General features: G+C 34.7%; 2 non-coding genes across 2 annotated transcripts; both read right to left on the bottom strand.

Annotated features, from left to right (window-relative positions):
• Positions 1–10,280: 10,280 nt before the first annotated feature.
• Trnaf-gaa (transfer RNA phenylalanine (anticodon GAA)) lies at positions 10,281–10,353 on the bottom strand. Its single transcript has one exon. It is a non-coding gene; the product is annotated as a tRNA-Phe (tRNA).
• Positions 10,354–19,375: 9,022 nt separating this feature from the next.
• On the bottom strand, positions 19,376–19,448 carry Trnam-cau (transfer RNA methionine (anticodon CAU)). The gene has a single exon. It is a non-coding gene; the product is annotated as a tRNA-Met (tRNA).
• Between the last annotated feature and the right edge of the window lie 200 nt (positions 19,449–19,648).

Here is a 19,648-nt window from a genome sequence, read left to right as displayed (position 1 = left end):
TTCTTTTCTTAATTTTGTAAGTACTGAATGTCTCAAAAGATGAATCGTGGACAAGTGGATGATTATCATTTATGTTAAAAGTATCGCACGAAAAATTATCTTGCAGTGCATGTGGCTGAAATGATAAAATCAAAATCTCCGTAGCATCAACATTCGTGGCACTAAGTTATTATTCATTTCTTTTTCCTCTATAATAATGCGATTAATTTAAACTGATATTTACGGGGCAGAAAATTGGGCACATATTTTCAAACCCAAAACACTGTTTCTAAAATAGCAGTTTGGAAAATGTTTACAACCACATTACACGTTGTGCTGATGCCTGTAGATGGGTACAAATTTGACTTTTCTTCTTCTAAGAACCTTAAATGTTTAAACCAGAATAAATATAAGGTAATCATATTTCTTTAAATTTTAACTTTATGTAGCTGAAGTAGTCAATAAACTTCACTTATTGCGATACTTTCTTCATATCGTTGAGATTTCCGTTCCACAAGATTACAGAGTTAATAAATCCAAGTCTTCCCTTACTAAATACGGTATCGTTTCCCCTCACAATAATTGGGTACTACAAGTAGGTAAATTTATTATTATATTTAAGACGCCTCAATTACATACCGCGCTTAATAATTAGTATGGGCGTATTACGTTACCCGCGTAATTTACGGACCTTAATGGCCGATGATCGCGCGTAATTATTTTCGATCTTGTAACATGTAGATATGTGTATCGACTATCAGTTTATTTTTAACGTGAGAGAATTTTATAGCCATAAGTATGTACGGGAAGCACAAGAAATAATTCGTGTTTTTCTTTAATTAAACACGGTTAATTACCAAGCTAATATAATCGAGAATTCCGTAATTTGAGGACATTAAAATGATGTGGGAAATTGATATTTTTCTTTCTAGAAAGACATATGTTTTTACGAAAATCCATTACTTGACTAAACAATGCTTTTGGGACACTCGAAATTCCGTTGATAATAATATTTGCTTTCGTAATAATTATCATAATTTAAGGTCGTGTCACCTGTCCTCGTTCGCTGGGCATCCCCGAATACTTCATAACAATTGTAGTACAAATAAACAGGAAATTGATATGAAAACAAACATTACATTAGTACACCTGATGAGAGCGATAATATCTCATTAATAAGATACTATATTTTACTTACATGTTGCGACATTGTTGTTATCTTATCTAAGATTGTTTATATCCGCCTGAATCTCTAGTTAGACCTTCAATTAGGTAAATAGGTCTGTAAGTCTGACCTAATTAGGGCCACTTAATTATGTATGTACGAAAGAAAAACTGACATGAGTCCAGTACTCCTGTAGCCAAATCCATATATTAGGCATATGTTACCAGCTAAACAAAATTTCAGGAGAATCTAGTTGGCCCTAGGCAATACCAGTTTGTCCTAATCCTGATAGAATAAACTAGCTTAGCCTAGTCCAAACTAGTTTGTCCTGAAGTCAGGTTTGGCCGGTAACATTCTAGTATAGATTGTAGTGAAAAAAATATACATATGTAGGTATATTAATATTTTTTATGACCTTTTTAGGAAATGGAATAACAGAACTTACTTATATGAAATATGATCATTAGGGGTCACGAACGATTATGTCTTACATCACGAAAATGTCTAACAGCTTAGTATAGTACGGTTTCTCTCAATAACAACACCTAATGCCTTTGACCTCTCTTACGTCGATACTAAGAGTGTCCTTGAGTGAACACGAAATTGGCGAAAAGTCACCAAGTATCAATTTTCTATTGTACTTATGTGTTTTTCTTTTGGTTCTTCGTTTTTAGCTAAATCTTTTGTAAACTGCCTTACTTATACCCAGTGCGGTGAGTATGGGTAATTCTCCCCAGCTTGATGGAGACATTTGTCCAGTGGTGGATTTTTTAGGCTGTGGCAGCGACGAGGTTCATAAGGTCCGCTGCATCTTCAGATCGACGATGTTTGTGATGTCTTCAGATTTCCAATGAAAATTAATGACAAGAGTTTAAAAGAAATCATTGACACGGAAGAGCTAAAAAGCTGGGTGCCTACAGGCAGTAAATTAATAACAAAGAGTTCCATGGAAATTTTTCAAACACGGAAAGGCTAAAAAAGGTACACCTAGTATTAAACAAATCGATAGCTATAAAAGGACCCTTAAACCTCTAAAAGAACAACGTAGTACCTACATAATCGCAGCGTGTTTACAATGTTATCAGAAACGTATGGTGTACGTCATAGCTTCACAATGCATTATGAGTGCACTCGAACGCACGTGTCTTCCGGGCTGCTACTAGTACCCTGACTGCTGATGCATTGCCAAGATAATCTTTTTTTTTTTCATAAGTACCGGATTTTTGTATGGTTTAAAGAGAATATACTCCTTGGCTATCAATCCAGCCAGTATTTGTTGCTTCTAAACTTTTGCGTTCTTTTTTACAAGTTTTGAATTTGGAACACCTAAGCTGTGAGGCTACATATTTCATAGGCCTGTATGAAAGATATGGTCTAAACTTAAGAGTCTGTACTCGTTTGCTATGGATCCAGTCAGCATTTTTTGTTACATTCTAAAATTTACGCATGCTTATTAAAAAGTTTTGAATTTGGAACAGCTAAACTATGGGGGAGGCCTATGTTCAGTAGTGGACGTCCTATGGCTGAGATGATGATGATGATGAAACTATGAAGTGTGAGTTAGGGTCTCATTTCATAGGTACTTATGAAAAAATTTTGTAGATCTATTGTTGTTTTCGAATAACGGGTTCTTGATAAGCCAAGTCCCACATTACCACTTTGGCCAGTAATCACACACGTAAGGCTAATAGGCTACTTAGTAGAACCGATGTTCTGGGATCGAGTCCTTATCTTCCCTATTATTATGGCTAATCTGTAGCACGACCTACAATCGGATACCGTTTATATAACCTTCACACATCTTTCTTTTATTAGGGATACATCATCATCATCATCATCAGCCTATCGGAGTCCACTGCTGGACATAGGCCTCTCCAAGTGCACGCCACTGAGATCGATTTATTGGGATACATACTGAGTGCCTTTGAAAGGAGCTATTTATAGTCACAAGCATTTCTCCTAATAGGAAATCAAGCATGATTGCCATAACCGGTGTTTCATTGATATGATCGAAACAGGACAATGTAATGTAAAGGATTAGACCATGTAGAGGTTTTATAGTTGCGGAGGCACTTTTGGACTATTTATCGAATGATATTTAAATTGACACCAAGAACTGAAACTGAAAAGAAAGTAACATCTGTAAAGTCATTGTTTAACACCCAATATAGCACCAAAAGTCACAACAGCGATACAGTAAAAAAATTAATGGCGTATTATTACCAGTTTAATAGCAGCATCTCAACTCAAATTGATAACCACGGAATGGTCGGCAGATGGTGTAACTACCACGTATTTAGCAGCTTGATTCATTGTACCATTCATGCCTGCACTTGGTAGTGTTGTAAAACGTGTGAATTTATCGCTTCTGCCTTTTATAACTGCAGGTTAAGGTTCTAGGTGTAAATCAGTGATGCTGTAATCACAGCTATTATGATGTTCAAGTTAAGATTACCATTAAACGGTAACAAGCAGTTTTAGTCCCTAGACTGTTTTCGGAAAATGTAACGACAAAGTTTTTCTTCCAAGGTGTTCATGTTAGCCACCCGTGCAAATGTATAAAAACTATGCAACCACACCATAGAAATCTAAAAACTAATTAATATGACCAGTTCTTAGCCCTTAACACAAAAAAAAAGAAAAAATGAGCCAAAACACAAATTCAACAGGCTAAAGAAAACTTAAACAAAGCTGGCACGTTCAAAGTTTTCACCAGCAGATGGCGCTACTAAATTACGTAACAACATTAAAATTGGATGACCGGTACGTAGGTAATCCTAACGTATCATTATTATAATCTTCATATCGTTGCTTTGCAAGACCTTGTCATTGAACTCAAGGTTCCAATTGATTAATAAAACGACAAAGGTACGATATTTACTCTTGAAGTAGGTTAAGTACCAACCTCTGTAGGTAACTTGATAAGTACCTATCTATTTACTACTACTACTACTATTTAATCAGATTAAATAGGCACTCTTATATTAATAAGAGAAGCCCTCACAAAAATAAATGCATGATTGAATTTTCAGTGATTTGTCTATTTACTTAAATCTAATTTTACAATGTGTCGTGTTCTACCTCGCTCCGGGTTATATAGTACGGTAGTGAACGAAACCATAGCGTGATTCAATTCGATCCCAACGCCATCTAGTCAGGAAAAAAGAATTAAAGGAAAATGGGCAAAATATTTTAATATGGTCTACTCCCTTTTAAAACTTCGTTTGAGTAGGTAGTTACAGGTGAATATTGATATTACTTTAAAAAAACTAGAAGAGTTTATAACTTAAATGCAGATAAAAATCAATATAGGCATTTACTACAATCTAGACACACGGCAGTGTGTCCGCCAAGTTCGAGCAAAAAAAGCGACACACCGGCCGTGGGTTATATTACACGAACCATTTCGGGCCAAATTCGACCCCCCTGTAACTCAAAATCTATTTTATTTACGCATATCAAATTTCTAGTATCTGTTGAGACCCCCTCACTTATCTAAAATACAAAATTTCATTAATATACCTATTGTAGGTCTTGAGATATTGACGTCAGAAAATCGCTATTTTTACTATACACTCACTGACTGACTGACTGACTGACTGACTCACTCATCAAAAACCTAGACCACTTCCAATGGTCGTATTGACTTGAAATTTGGCATGGAGGTAGGTCTTTATGTCAAGGTAAAGGGAAAAATCTGAAAATGGCCAAGTGTGAGTCGGTTTCAAAATAATGAAGGTGTTTTATACCCGGTGTAAATTTATACCCCTAAGGAACTAAAACGAACTAAATTTATCTATATCCTACATATATTATAAACGTGAATGTTTGTGAGAATGTATGGATGTATGTTTGTTATTCTTTCACGCAAAAACGGCTGGACCGATTGGGTTGAAATTTGGTATGTAGATAGGTTATACCCTGGATTAACACATAGGCTACTTTTTATCCCGGTCAACAGGGATAAACCGTATTTTTATTAATATTTTGTTAAATTAGTATAGACGGCCTCTTTTGAGTTTTGCTGTTTCTTTTTCTGAATCCTGTATTTTTTTTGTTTTTAGGGTTCCGTACCCAAAGGATAAAACGGGACTCTATTGTTTTCGCTCCTCTGTCTGTCCGTCCGTCCGTCCGTCCGTCCGTCTGTCCGTCCGTCTGTCACCAGGCTGCATCTAAGGAACCGTGATAGTTAGAGAGCTAAAATTTTCACAGATGATGTATTTTTATTGCCGCTATAACAAAAAATACTGAAATACTGAAAACTAGAATGTAATAAATATTTTGGGGGGCTCCGATACAACAAACATGATTTTTTTGTACGATTTATAAATAATGGTACGGAACCCTTCGTGCGCGAGTCTGACTCGCACTTGGTCGGTTTTTTTTATTAGTACGCAGATGTCAATCTTTTTATCATGGATGCTGTCATAGATTTAGAAACCCACTACCGTTTGATAGATAGGCAATAGGTGACACATAATTTTATGCGATAAGAGTCCAAAACCTGACCACTGTAGAGGCATGTAGCTGGCCCTACTGGCTGGAACTAGAATGTGTTAAAGACAAATTTTAGTAACAAAACAAGCGATACTTTAAAAAATGTTTAACATTTTTTATGAATTGATTCCAAAAATTAAGAAACGCTATAAATACTAATACGTAACTCTAAATACTATAACCTCTACATAAAAAAGTGTGTTTCGTTTTTGGCTTCACCAGAAATCACATAATGGTCGATCTATCTACTGTTATCTATATCTATTGACAAATATGGCTATCATACTGCGCTTTGTCTGTCAGGACCATTGGAATTTAACGAAATTCTCCATAATCCGAATTTTGCGGATATATGTTGTCGATTCAAAATCAATATTTCTTTATGTTTTGTTATTCATACCTATAAGGTTTCGATCGAGTCTACCGTACTCCTTGACAAAATCATTAATATACATAGATTTGACAATTGGATAGCACCAGAAATGAAAAATGTATTGTTGTAATTTTTATTAATTTAATTAAAAGTGCAATATAATAAGAAGTATGCCGGGAAAGCGTAAGTCAAATCTTTCCCAAAGCAATCAAGCTAGACTTATGAAAATAGCTAGAGTTAACGAGACGTTACAAGCAGAACTGCGAAGGCTTGAACAGGCGGTACGTGAGGCAGTTCACAGAGCTGCTGAGACATCGGGACAGTCTCAAGCTCGGCGACAACAAAACGCTGAGTATGTGGCAACTCAACGGACAGCTGAAACACCAGAACAGTCTCAAGATAGGCGTCGACAACATGCGGAGTATCTGGCATCTCAACGTGCTTCTGAGACGCCAGATCAGTCGCGAGATCGGTGTCGACAGAATGCTGAGTATCTGGCGTCTCAACGAGTTAATGAGACACCAGTTCAGTCACAAGTCCGCCGACAACAGAACGCTGACTATCTGGCATCCCAGCGCAGTTTATGAAACACCCGAACAGACCCTAGCTCGGCGCCAACAGCAGGCTACTCGCATGGCATCCCAAAGAGCAGCAGAAACTATTGAAGCAGCTGAATCTCGCAGACGCGCTGTTGCTGAAAGGGCACAACAGCGACGTCTCATATTCTCGAGAAATACATGGGGGGTATTCGAAAAAGCTGCATTTGATTACGACGAGTCTCTTTATTATGAAACCCACAACCTTATTACAATAGAAATGATGAATAAGGTAGATTTTGCGACGCTCTCAAATGGAAAGAGGAAGCTGCAGGCATGTGTTGCTCGGGTAGTTGTAGAGTTGCTTAAAGAACTGTTCTCCAATGATACGGATGAGTCTACGAGAAGCTAAGGGACACAATGTACTTATACCACGTATCCCTATCATACCCAAAAACTTGCCATTTAATTTTAAACGGCTGCAGTTTCCGTTAAAAGTTGCATTTTCCACAACAACACTTTTTTTTGACAACCCTTAAAGGTAGCAGGGTTACATTTGGGCTCGCCATGTTTTTCCCATGGTCAGCTCTATGTGGCTTGCTCACGTGTTTCTAAATCGCAAAGTCTACATGTTTATGCTGACCGAAATAAATCGTTTAATATAGTTTACAGGAGTATATTGCAGTAGCTACCTATAACTTTTAATTAAATTCAAAATCCTTATTTGTGAACGTATCATAATCATCATCTCCCGAGCTTTTTCCCAACTATGTTGGGGTCGGCTTCCAGTCTTACCGGATTCACCTGAGTACCAGCACTTTACAAGAAGCGACTGCCTATCTGACCTCCTCAACCCAGCTACCCGGGCAGGCCAATACCCCTTGGTTAGACTGGTGTTCAACTTACTGGCTTCTGACTACCCGTAACGACTGCTAAGGATGTTCAATGACAGTTTAACGTGCCATCCGAAACACAGTCATTGGTTCCAACTTATGCGTTAATTCCAACTTATGCGTTGGGAAAGTGCTGTTTTGCAGCCAAGTTTGAATAAATGAGTTTTGATTTTGATTTTTGGTGTCTAAGATGTACTCAGAAAGTACATACAAACTTTGAAAAGTTGCGTTGGTACTTGCCTGACCTGGAATCGAACACACGCTCTCATACTTGAGAGGTTGGTTCTTTACCCACTAAGCCATCACGACTTGAATGTATTATAATAAGATCTACTTATGTAATTACATAAAATAAACAAAACATACATTTTATGAAGTTTTTATAATCTTACCTATTAGTTAGATCCTGATCACTACGTATGGACGGACGGACAGTGGAGACTTAGTAATAGGGTTTTTACCCATTGGGGACTTAACCTTAAAAATAAAACGTACCTTTTATTCATATCGAAGTATGAATGAAGTTTTGTTATTTTCGCTACAGGCTGTTTTTATTAATACAACACGCGGGCGAAGCCGCGGGCGGAAGCTAGTTTATATAATATATCTTTGAATGGTCGTACCGATCTGAAATTCGTTACAAAGGTTTGTATTTAGTCAAAGTAAAGTAAAAATCTGAAAACGGCCAAGTGTGAATCACTTTCGAAAATAACGAATGTGTAACTTTGATCCACGAACATAATATATGATAACATGTCATGTCAGTCAGTTGGTAAATCTAGTCCATTTAGTTAATCTAGTTCATTTCTTTGTAAGAAACATAGTGCATATTAAAAAATCTGAAAGATAGTATAAATGAGACATTTCTTTAACTAACTTCATCATAACAAAAAAATAAAATAAACAACCTTACAAAAATAAATGAAATCCCACCCAAAACAAAAATGTGAAAGACTGCCAAGTTCGATAATATGGGAATGCTTCGCCTATAAAAGAAGTGAGATCTGAATAAGTACCAAGTTCCATACACATACCTCAGTTAAAAATAGTTACTTTTTAATGATGTTACTTGGCAAGTTTTAATAGAAAATTAAATACTTGATTCATTGCGTTTAGTAGGTTTATAACAAGGTGTATGAAAACTTGCCAAGTAACATCGTTAAAAAGTAACTATTTTTAACTGAGGTATGTGTATGGAACTTGGTACTTATTCAGATCTCACTTCTTTTATAGGCGAAGCATTCCCATATTATCGAACTTGGCAGTCTTTCACATTTTTGTTTTGGGTGGGATATAACCTACTTAATCGATTGAACCAAACTAGTTAAGCAGTAGTTTTTTTTAATGTTGTAATTAGGCATTTGTGTAAAAATATACCTATAAGTATCAAGATTCTTTATCTTTAGTTAGTGCCTACTCAAAAATGGAGTACAATATTTTGTAAATTGAAAACATTTTTAACTAATTACGTATTATGAATTAAGTATTTTATTCTATTAAAAACTATCATCAGGTTAAATAGGCACTCTTATATTAATAAGAGGAGCCCTCACAAAAATAAATGCATGTTTGATTCAATCGCAATATGTTTTTTTACTTAATTCTAAGCTTACAATGAATGTGTCGTGTTCTACCTCGATCCGGGTTATATAGTACGGTAGTGAACGAAACCATAGCGTGATTCAATTCGATCCCAACGCCATCTAGTCAGGAAAAAAGAATTATAGGAGAATGGGCGAAATATTCTGATCTGGTCTACCTCCGTTTGAGTAGGTAACTACTGGTTAAATTAATGACACAATTAATTAATAACCTACAATAAAACACAATTAATGACCTACATAAAAAGATTGATCTATTTACATGTTGTTTGGGTGAATTCACAAAGGAATTACTGTTTATTTTATGCTATAAGTAGAATAATAATATTTAATACCATGTTACCAAGTAGAATAATGTATAATACAATAGTTTTAAATAACGTAGTTTTTAAAATAGTGTTAAGTAAGTTCTTAGCTATCGTTATGTATTAGGATAAGTCTTGAGATGATAGTTTTAAGGTGGTTTAATAAATAAATAAATTACTTAAAAAAAACTGAAAGAGTTTATAATTTTTATGCAGTTACAATTTTTTGCTAAAATTCAGTATGGGCCCAAGAATTACCTCTACTTAAACAAAACTAAGCAGTAGTTTATTTCTTTAACGTTGTAGGTATTTGTATAAAAAGACAAACGTATCAAGTTTGTTAACATTTAGTTCAATGCCTACTTAAAAATTGAGTACTTTTTTTTGTAAATTGGAAACAATTTTGTATGAAAAACAGAGCACTATACTTACGCGAAGAGAAGGGTTAAGTTACTAACAGATATGCTATAAAAAAAACATCAACAACAATCTTCCTTTCTAGGGCTTAAAAACATAAGTAGATAGGTATGTGTTTTATATTATGAATAAAAAAGGCTGTTAGTCTTAGGTACTCACTAGGTACATACTACCTACCTAGTTGCTTATATTTTCACTATATTGTGTACCTACACCCAGCTTTAAGGACGCTCCATTTATTTCAACCGCAGTCGCTATTTAAAACCAAGATTTTGTTATGTAATTTCGCTAACAATGCATTGTTTTTCAGTAAATTACATAAACAACAATATTGTTACGAAACAATAGATGTTTACTATGTATTATGTTAAAAATATAATTTTATGTGAACATCTGCAAAGCATTTTCTTCTATATGGTATTCCATAATTAATAATTGATTTCACTTTATACCTACTGTTAATACAAGGACTGAGCAAAAGATATTTAGTTACCAAACGGTACAAAAAAGAGACTGCCGAAACCCGGGATTGAACCGGGGACCTTTAGATCTTCAGTCTAACGCTCTCCCAACTGAGCTATTTCGGCCCATGTACAGTATGGCGAAATTACTTATCACAAGCTGTGACCTCTGATTCACCTTACCAAGTGACGTCACATGCCATGTCCAAACATTTTGTTTATTATTAGTTCCATTTAATTTACCGTCCAATTTTCGAAGTATTTTTTTTATAGCTGAGTTTGTATAGTTTAATTAGGTACTATTTATCATAAGTGTGTAATATTATAATAAGTCACGTCATTTGACGCCTTGTGCAGAGTAGGTACTATATGAGTATGATAATTTGATGAAAACTTACGCACGTATTTCATAAAAATACTACAAGTAGGTATACTAAACATCGAAATATTCAACACATTAATTTCAAAGGCCAATATTACCACTACAACTCTATCGAAAATACAATAACATGGAATATGAACTAAAACACAACGACTATATCCTTTCGGTGCTGAACAATAAAACCGACAGAATTGAAGGCTAGGTAGCAAGAAATAAAAATCCAGTGAACGCTATGGAACACACAAGTTGGACTATAAACACCCGCCACCCAGCTCTGCTACCTTTTATTGGGTAAACTCCAGTTAATGTGAACGCTTTAGATGCTTTGAAGCAATAAAATGGAAGTAGGACTCATCGGAATGGCGAGAAATTGAGAGCGTTTAAAATAATGTTGGGAGTAAAATAGGGCAGGATTAATGATTTAGCTACTTGATAGTTTTTTGTGTTTTAATGAGTTTACGACGTGGGTAAGTGTTGAAAAGAAAAGCAAAGAAAAAGTAAACAGCTACAGCAAAAGTATGTAGGTAACGAAATAATAAAACAGTGTGTGATTGGGAATCGTCACAAGGAAGGTGAGCATCAATGACTTTTTCTGGTCTGTCTAGAATTTAGTAAGGCCTTTCATTATGGAGGAATGTACCTACCTAAGTAATTTAAAAAAATACTTTGGCATCAGAAGTTAAAGCTTGAAGGATCGAATGCGTCATCAGAAACGGTAAGCATTCAACCAATCCTGCACGAAAAAGGTAAAAATTCTAACTGGAGGAATTCTTTAATTTCCATCGTTTCCTATTATTATAGACCACAGATTTCCATGTGACCCGGTATAGATCAGGACCCGATGATCGATCCCATTACCCAAGGAATGGGTCCCGCCCTATTATTAGAAAGGCCTATCAAATTATTTAAGGGATAATTGTTGATGATTTTAAAAAAGGGGGACGCAAAAAATCTATTTGTTTGTTGTTTTTGAGCAGTTCCAATTTCAACGTTTGTAGATAAATAAATAACCTTAGTATTATTTTTATTGCTATACCTACAGTCATATATGTATACCTAAAGTTTCCTTTAATTAAACATACAATATTATATTTTAAGCTATTTACACAATTTTAACGGTAAGTATGTAATTTCCCTAATCTTTGTATCAGTATTGCATTTTACATCTCTTCTAACGTTAACAGTTATAAATCGAATGGCATTAATTTAAAAAATTGAACGACAATAATCATCTATAAAAATACAATCCCAATTCATTAGGCGCTAACCCTGCGGCCACTCGAATGTGGTCCGACCGACCGCACGGACCCGACCCCTAAGGCACTCACTGGTCATCCTGACCGATCGATTTGGGATAAAAAGAGCCGCAGGTAGCATCATTAATTGACTATTAAACACGTATCGGCACAAAAAGATATATAAAAGCTTAAAAACAATGAATTTCACCAAACTTGATAACTCAATTTGGGTCGGCGTAATAGCACAGCGAATGGCTTTGAGAGGATTAGCTCAATATTTTATTTTAAATGTGACTCGATCTATCGATGACTTGTCAACGTTATTATTATCTTCAAATATTAAACATCACATCCTGGAGATCTAAAAATAATATTATTATCTATTTTACGTTTCCAATGAATTGTTATGAACATAATTCGATGATTAAACAATATTAGGATTCTCATAAATAATTTTTACACTACGTCAATGGCATACTAATTCGCAGGATTTACCTAATAAAAGCAATTAATAATTATGACAACTTAATATGAATTGAGCTTTTACGTTTCACATCAACATTAAATTAAAAGATTAATGTCAAATATTAATTCTATGACAGGAGTGATATTTCAAGTGTCATATCAATGTGGAATAAATAATTTAGTGGTGATGTCTCCATAATTTCGCTGTTCTTACCGCACAACGTTGTCGGCATCGTTTGTGAAAAGATGCAAGCTGAATAATAATAGTTTGTGCATTAATAATATCGAACACTTTACCTACATGATCGATCCGTTAGAGAGATAACTTGAGTTAAACGTCATAATTCTCTTTTATCTTATAATCGACATGAAGGCATCAGGGCGTTGTAAAAACAGATTAAGTTGAAGTTTGGTCCAGCTTTCTTTGCTATCATAAGACTTTATAAATGGTACTGTCACTTAGGTACCTACTTTATTTCACTTTACTTACAGTAAGACATAACTATGTTTTACACATTGTACCTAGTGACATATAACGTATATGTATCTATGCATATAATAGTTGTCTTAAGAAAAAATACCCATTTTTTTTAAGTTTATATGTGTTATTATTTCAAAAATCAATTCCATATAAAAAGCCCCGGAACCACTATTTTGGACACGCCAAATAAATTAATCTTAAAAAGGTCACTAGAGGTCATTACTCATTTAAAATCTAAAACACCAAAAAGACTGCAACACTTAACTAATCAGAGAGCTGCTAAAACAGATCCGAAGTAATTAATCACTGGCCACTATCGTATTTCTTTTTTTTTAACAACCGTTGCTAATCAACTATGGTCGTAATGATCATAGATAAATCAGTAGTCTAACAGTTAATAGCTTTGGGCGGCGCCCCTTAAAAGGGGTATAATTGGGTGATTCTGAGGGTTGCACCGTCACCGTTTTAGGGTTAAGTGGAAGCTGTGAGGGACGGTAGTTTAAAATGAGAATTGCATTTATGATAGATTTGATTTCGTTTTATCTCGATCTGTAATTGTGGTACCCCTTGTGAATAGTTTTCGGCAGCAAGTGGCGTATACTCTGATAGGTATCTGTTTTTGAGAAAAAAATGCTTGGATTATTACAATTATATACTCTAATTTTGTTTTTTTAGGCTTATTGTTATTAGATATCCGAACAAACACCCTAACGTTAAAAATAGTGTTAAAGGAGTCTTTTGCTGAATCCTCTCTGAAGGATCTAGTGTTTGGGACAGTCTAATCGTAGTCCAGTGTGACCTTTCTTAAGAGTCGAAAAAAAAACTCTTTTCAATACAAAACGATTACTTAATAAGTATTATGGTTGCTAAGCATTTTGCTCATCAGTGAAAGTGACACGTAATCGAACTTCGACCCTATTTAGACTAATACAATTTTACCTCATTTCAAAAGGTGAACCAAATTATCATAAACTATAGAAGAGCTTCTCTTTAAATACCTAAGTGCATGGTGCTAAGGTAAGGTCAAATAGCAATCATATTAATATCATGATTTATATTTAACAGAAAGCCCTTTGTCCTAATAAGGGTGGAGCTGGTAATTATAAACTGTGATTTGAAAAGGATTCAACTTTCAAGGTACAAAAAGGTGCATCTTCTTTTGTTTTTAAATAAACTTATGATGGAATTGGACTAATTATATGGATTTTATGTAGAAGAATATTAAATTGAAAGTGAAATATCTGGGCATGAATGTGAAACAGTTTTGAAATCAGGACATTGAGAGTCAATTTTGCAAAGACCCAGAGGGTAAGGGCATTAACTGCTTTTTATTTTGTAGTTAACTCAAGCTGTAGTTAGGTGTGTGTAACTAATTGTCAAGTACAATTTGTAAGAAATATAAATAAATAATTTAATAATAATAACGTTTATTAGCATAAAATAACACAACCTACTTATACAAATTCTTAAAACATCCAGACTTAACAAACACCCCGAAGATTTTCCTTGTTGATTTAGTGAATCTTAATCCGAAATCTGATATTATACCGAAGAACAATACTTGACAATTATTTGTTTAACTCTTCAAAAAGATGTTATACAAGTTCGAATACCTTGAACATTAACGTCATTGGTTGTCGTGACGTTTTTTTAGTTCTGAATAATAAGGTATAACGTGAAATGCGTTGTAAATAAATAACGCAAACCGGTAAGTAAGCATGTCAGTTCAAACATTAATATGTGGGACTATATTATTTGGCGCCACTTAAGCGTTGATTTCGTCATCGTTTTGGTCATATTTCAATCGTTTCTCCTCGAGCCAATGGGTTGCAGACCGTTGAAGCTGCTCTTTAAAACCATGGCACCTTTTAGATCCTATGAATTTGTTCAGGAAATTGATTAACACCTCATCCTACATTTATGAAATGCACTTAGTAGCTGGATAAATTCGGTCATGTTGGGGTAAGTTAAGTTGGTCAATTAAGTAGGACATACTTAATTGACCAACTTAACTTATCCACAGAATAATAGTTATACTCCTGGAAAGCTAATTACCACGAGGTTAGGATTCCAAGCTTTAAAAGATAAAATCATTCTTCACCTAGATGCTCATAAGTGAACTATGCTGAATAATCTTTGGACTCTCGTAGTCACGGTCTTAACCGTCAGGCTGTGAGTCTGACATTTCAACACTAGTCTATAATTAATCTAACCAACATATCCTCGAACATAGAATTTTAATCAGACTATCATAACAGGTATAATTGAAAATAAAGTTAGTTAATCGCTGCAACGTGACAGTGGGCCACGCTCGTCAACTCGAAGGATTAACATGATCAATGATTTTATTATAAAACAATCTGCAATGTTTACAAGTTACTATTAAGTTATTTTACGACGTCGGTTAGATAGAAGTGTGGTTCGTTAACAGGGAAATGATGAAGATGGTCTAATAGACCTGCGGGTTGTTCGAAAGAGATACCGCGGCCCTGGTACATAAAAGGCCCATGACGGAACACGACGGTTTTTAGTCAGTAAGAGTCTGACACTCCCTCTCCGCTGCTAACCCACAGCGGAAGGGGTCATTTGATGATTTTTGACGTCGTTAAAAAAAAAAAAAAAAGATGGTCTAATAGACCGCTGGCATATTTATCACATCTCTAAAGCTAAAAATTTAAATAGGTATGTTCTCTTAGTTCGATGTTCGATTCTTGCTATTGGTTTGTGCCTGTGACTGACTGATTCCATTTTTTCTAGCCTGAAAAGCATCTTCAGTGTAAGGAGTTGATGAATAGAACAAAGCGTCGATTTGGCACAGTACTATAGTCTGGTTGCCGTTCGTTGGGGAGAGCCTACATTCAGCTGTGGACGGCAAATGGCTGATATGATGATGATGATGATGATGTAAATCTGATACTCTTCAAAAGGTCTCATTTACGGGTTAACGTTGAATCCTTATTGAACAAACGTCAACAATCTGTTGATGTTCAATCAGTGAGGTAAATACAGACGTAAAACGATGGATAATTACGTTCTCACAATAAAATGAGTTTAAGTATCAATAAATGAATGAAATGCGGAAGTATTGTGCACAACCACGTGAGTATCACAATTTCATAGTAAGTAGTTTCTACTACACCTACCCACACATTTTTAAGTCTTTGAAAGTTTGAAATAAACAAAGAGAAAACCTAGTTAACTCCTCATAGTATCAATAATGTAAAACACAGAGTACGCTGTTATTAGAAAATAGGCACAGGTACTGAAAAGAGTTGGATGAAGTGAGGAATGAGCGTATATAGTGTCATGAGGAGTAAATTTTATACTCGGTTGTCAAGTATGAATGTGGATGGTATGGATGGAGATCAATCTAATGAGAATAATTATTTAATCGGTTACCTACTTAAATCTTATAAGAAGAAGAAGTTACTAAATTCTATCATGTAACTTATGATGCTTCATCTCTGTCTTTCTATCCACCATATCCTAAGTACCTTACCTCCTTTAGGTCGGTTATTGCTTTGAAGCTTGAAAGGAGTCGTTAGATAGCTCAACTGGATTGACAGACTGTAGGGTATCAATACCTAGGTACTTATCGTTTCCTGAAAAAGAAAAACATTCCACAGAAAACTAGGCCAACATCATCAACAAAACACTTTAACCCAACAATATTACAAATTCCATAGAAATACCCATATCAGTTCTGTTCAGTGGCCTTAACCCGTGCACAGCGCTGAACGCGTGACGGAATCCGAAACAATACTCCATCAAGTTGCGCGGGCGCCTGGTTTATTTTACTGCCTTAACTGTCAAATGTGACCTTACTGGACGCTAGTTTACTGGCCAGTGCCAGTGGCTAGGGAGTGAGTTGATAGAATGTGAATATTTCAAACGTTGAAGGGAAAAAGTAGGTGCTGCGTTTAGCTCTATTGTGGGTTGGGGATGTTATGTCCTAGTGGAGGGGTAGTAAAGTGACAATAGTGCCTTGAGCAATCCATTCTTATTGAAATTCTCTAATGCACGTATTTAATCATCTCATAGGTATACTTATTACCTACATACACCTAATCCGATGTTTAGTTACAATCATTCTGTTATTCCTACTCACCATGCCTTTGGGGAACATTTTATTCTACCTGTACTTACATGTTAACTTAGGTTAACAGGTAACCTACCCTACCTTAATTAAGAGGTAACTTACCTGCCTTAATTAGGAGCACATGCGCTTTGAAATCATTTCTTGATTAGTCCATCAGCAAATGTATTCATTATTTTTTCAACGATTTTAAACAAAATAATGCAATAAAATTCGTATTGATGGTAAAAGGGTTAAATACCGTAAAAGTCAAATATAAAATGCAAACATCGAACTTTTATCGACCATGCAACCTTCATAACAATAAAATAACAGTCGTTAGAATAAATAATTGGCGATGATAAGTAAAAAAAAATATTAAAAAAGAGGTAAAATCCCTTGTTATTTAGCCATAAGTCCGGTATCATCAGAAAAGAATTTAAAACACTGGCGCCAGTGGACGACCTTGTAAAAAAACAATTCTCAACTTTATTTTTAATCGTTTACGTAAATATTTTATTGATTTAGAAACGTTAATAAATTGTCTTTTTTATAGTTAACTGGTAAACTAAAGTCAAATACATGTTAAGATTTTTTGCAACAATAATTCTATATTCTGACACGAAACGCCGTGATCGTGACCTAATCGACGGTGACGCCATAATAGGTATACTTCATAATAAATTAACTATCTAACAATATCCTGTATTTTTTGAAACCGATATTTACTGGGTTATTTATTATCGAGAATCTATCAGGTAACGAAAAAAAAACGCAACCGTGTCAGCGGTCTGGTAAAGAATTTTGAATACCTTATAATTTTTATAGTACCTAGGTTATAATATACTTTTTCTGATATTTTACCAAAAAAATGATTTTACGCCATCTAGCGGCGTCTTTGTGAAGTTTTAGTCATAAAGAGTACCACCGAGTTTCCATCTCCGTACGTAATTGAAGTTCCAAATAATAATGACAGATGGCGTAATATTAAAGCGCCATCTACAATGAATCATATACAACAAGTAGGATTGAGAGCTTCATGTATTACATGCTAACAACTATAGATGTCGTTACTAGTCGCAATCGTCATTGTTACAAGAAACACTTTCTATAACAAAATTAAACAAGCACTTGCCAATTTATTTTGCGAAATACGGTGTGCAAGTGCGTTTTGCTGATTTTTAAGGATGAATGATTTCAACGCAACAAAAACCCCTATTAAAAAAAACGTTGGATTGCAGTTGGTGTTACAATTTCAGTTTAACACATTACCAGTATAAATAACACTAGTTTACATGACTTTTGTTCATGAAATGGAATACATACGGTTACATTACTTTGGGTATCTACATCTCGGAAAAAATATTTAAAAAAATCCAGCACGTCAGGTTTTTGAAATATTTATTAAGAAGATTTTTACAAAAAACACATCTAAATAAACGATAGACAGTTAAAAATGGGTAATTTTTGTTCTTTTTTTATAAATATTTTCATCTGTATCTCTCACAACAGACCAACAATAGTCCCCTAGCATGTTTTCGTCCCAAAAACCTTGATAATTTTGCTCAAATAATTTTAAATCTTGGTGAAATCGCTCACTCACACTACCAAGATTTTCTGGAAAAAAATCTAAGTGGGAATGCAAAAAATGAATTTTTAGTGACATATTTACACCCATACGCTCATAATTATGCAATAAATTTTCAACTATCTCTTTGTAATTATATTTTTTTTTATTGCCTAAAAATTTTTTTACGACACTTTTGAAAGAGTTCCAGGCTGCTTTTTCTACATCGGTTAAAAGGCTCTCGAATTTTGTATCGTCCAATATTCTCCTGATTTGAGGACCCACAAATATCTTCTTCTTATCTTCCTTTAATTTAGCCGCAGAAAGATTCGTAAATACGGAGCAGAGATATTGAAATGCAGGCTTGGACTTATCCAAAGCTTTGGTAAAATTTTTCATCATTGCATTACCAAATTTCAGTGATCTATTTTTACCTGAATACCAGGGGCTGAGGACCAATCTGCAATTAGTGCAAATCACATGAGGAACCCAATTTTTATCTTGATTTGACACCGGAAATCCAGAATATTGTAAATAGGCTTCTTGCAATGGTTTTGTTAAAGGGAAACCACGATTTAACTGAACAATTTTCCCACAAACATAACAAAATCGATCTGGATGTAGTTTACACACTCTAGATGTCATTTTTATATAAAAATGAGACTTTTGATTCACACAGTTGTTTACAAAACAGAACGATAAACGCATTTAAACAATTGCGGGTAGATAAAAAAAAGTCATCGATATCTCCGAATTGTGACGTGCTACGAAAAATAAAAAAATATTTTTTTAGTAACCGTCCATAGCCTACTTAAATAATATAGGTTTCATTTCATTAACAAAAAAAAAATATTTTTTTGTAAACTAGTGTAATTATAGTCACGGAACACTATCCCGTAAAAATCCAAAATTATAATATAGGTCGAAACTCCAAAAGAATTGCCCCGGGTGAGGATCGAACTCACGACCTTAAGATTATGAGACTTACGCGCTGCCTACTGCGCTACCGAGGCCGGTGATAAGGGCAGGAAAATTACTATTTAGAAGCTAATCATAGTTTCGATTATTTATGTACATAGTTCTAAAAATATGTAATTTTTTGAAAATGACTGTCGCTAAATAACAGTTTAAGAGATTACATAAGGAAGTACTTGTATTAGAATGTACATAACGGTCAACTGAGTACATGGGGCAGATAGGGACTACATAGGGG

This window comes from Helicoverpa armigera, chromosome 7, assembly GCF_030705265.1.
Source record: "Helicoverpa armigera isolate CAAS_96S chromosome 7, ASM3070526v1, whole genome shotgun sequence".
Classification (NCBI taxonomy): Eukaryota; Metazoa; Arthropoda; class Insecta; order Lepidoptera; family Noctuidae; genus Helicoverpa; species Helicoverpa armigera.
Note: the sequence above shows the minus strand (reverse complement) of the source record. Positions and strands in the feature narration are given on the sequence as shown.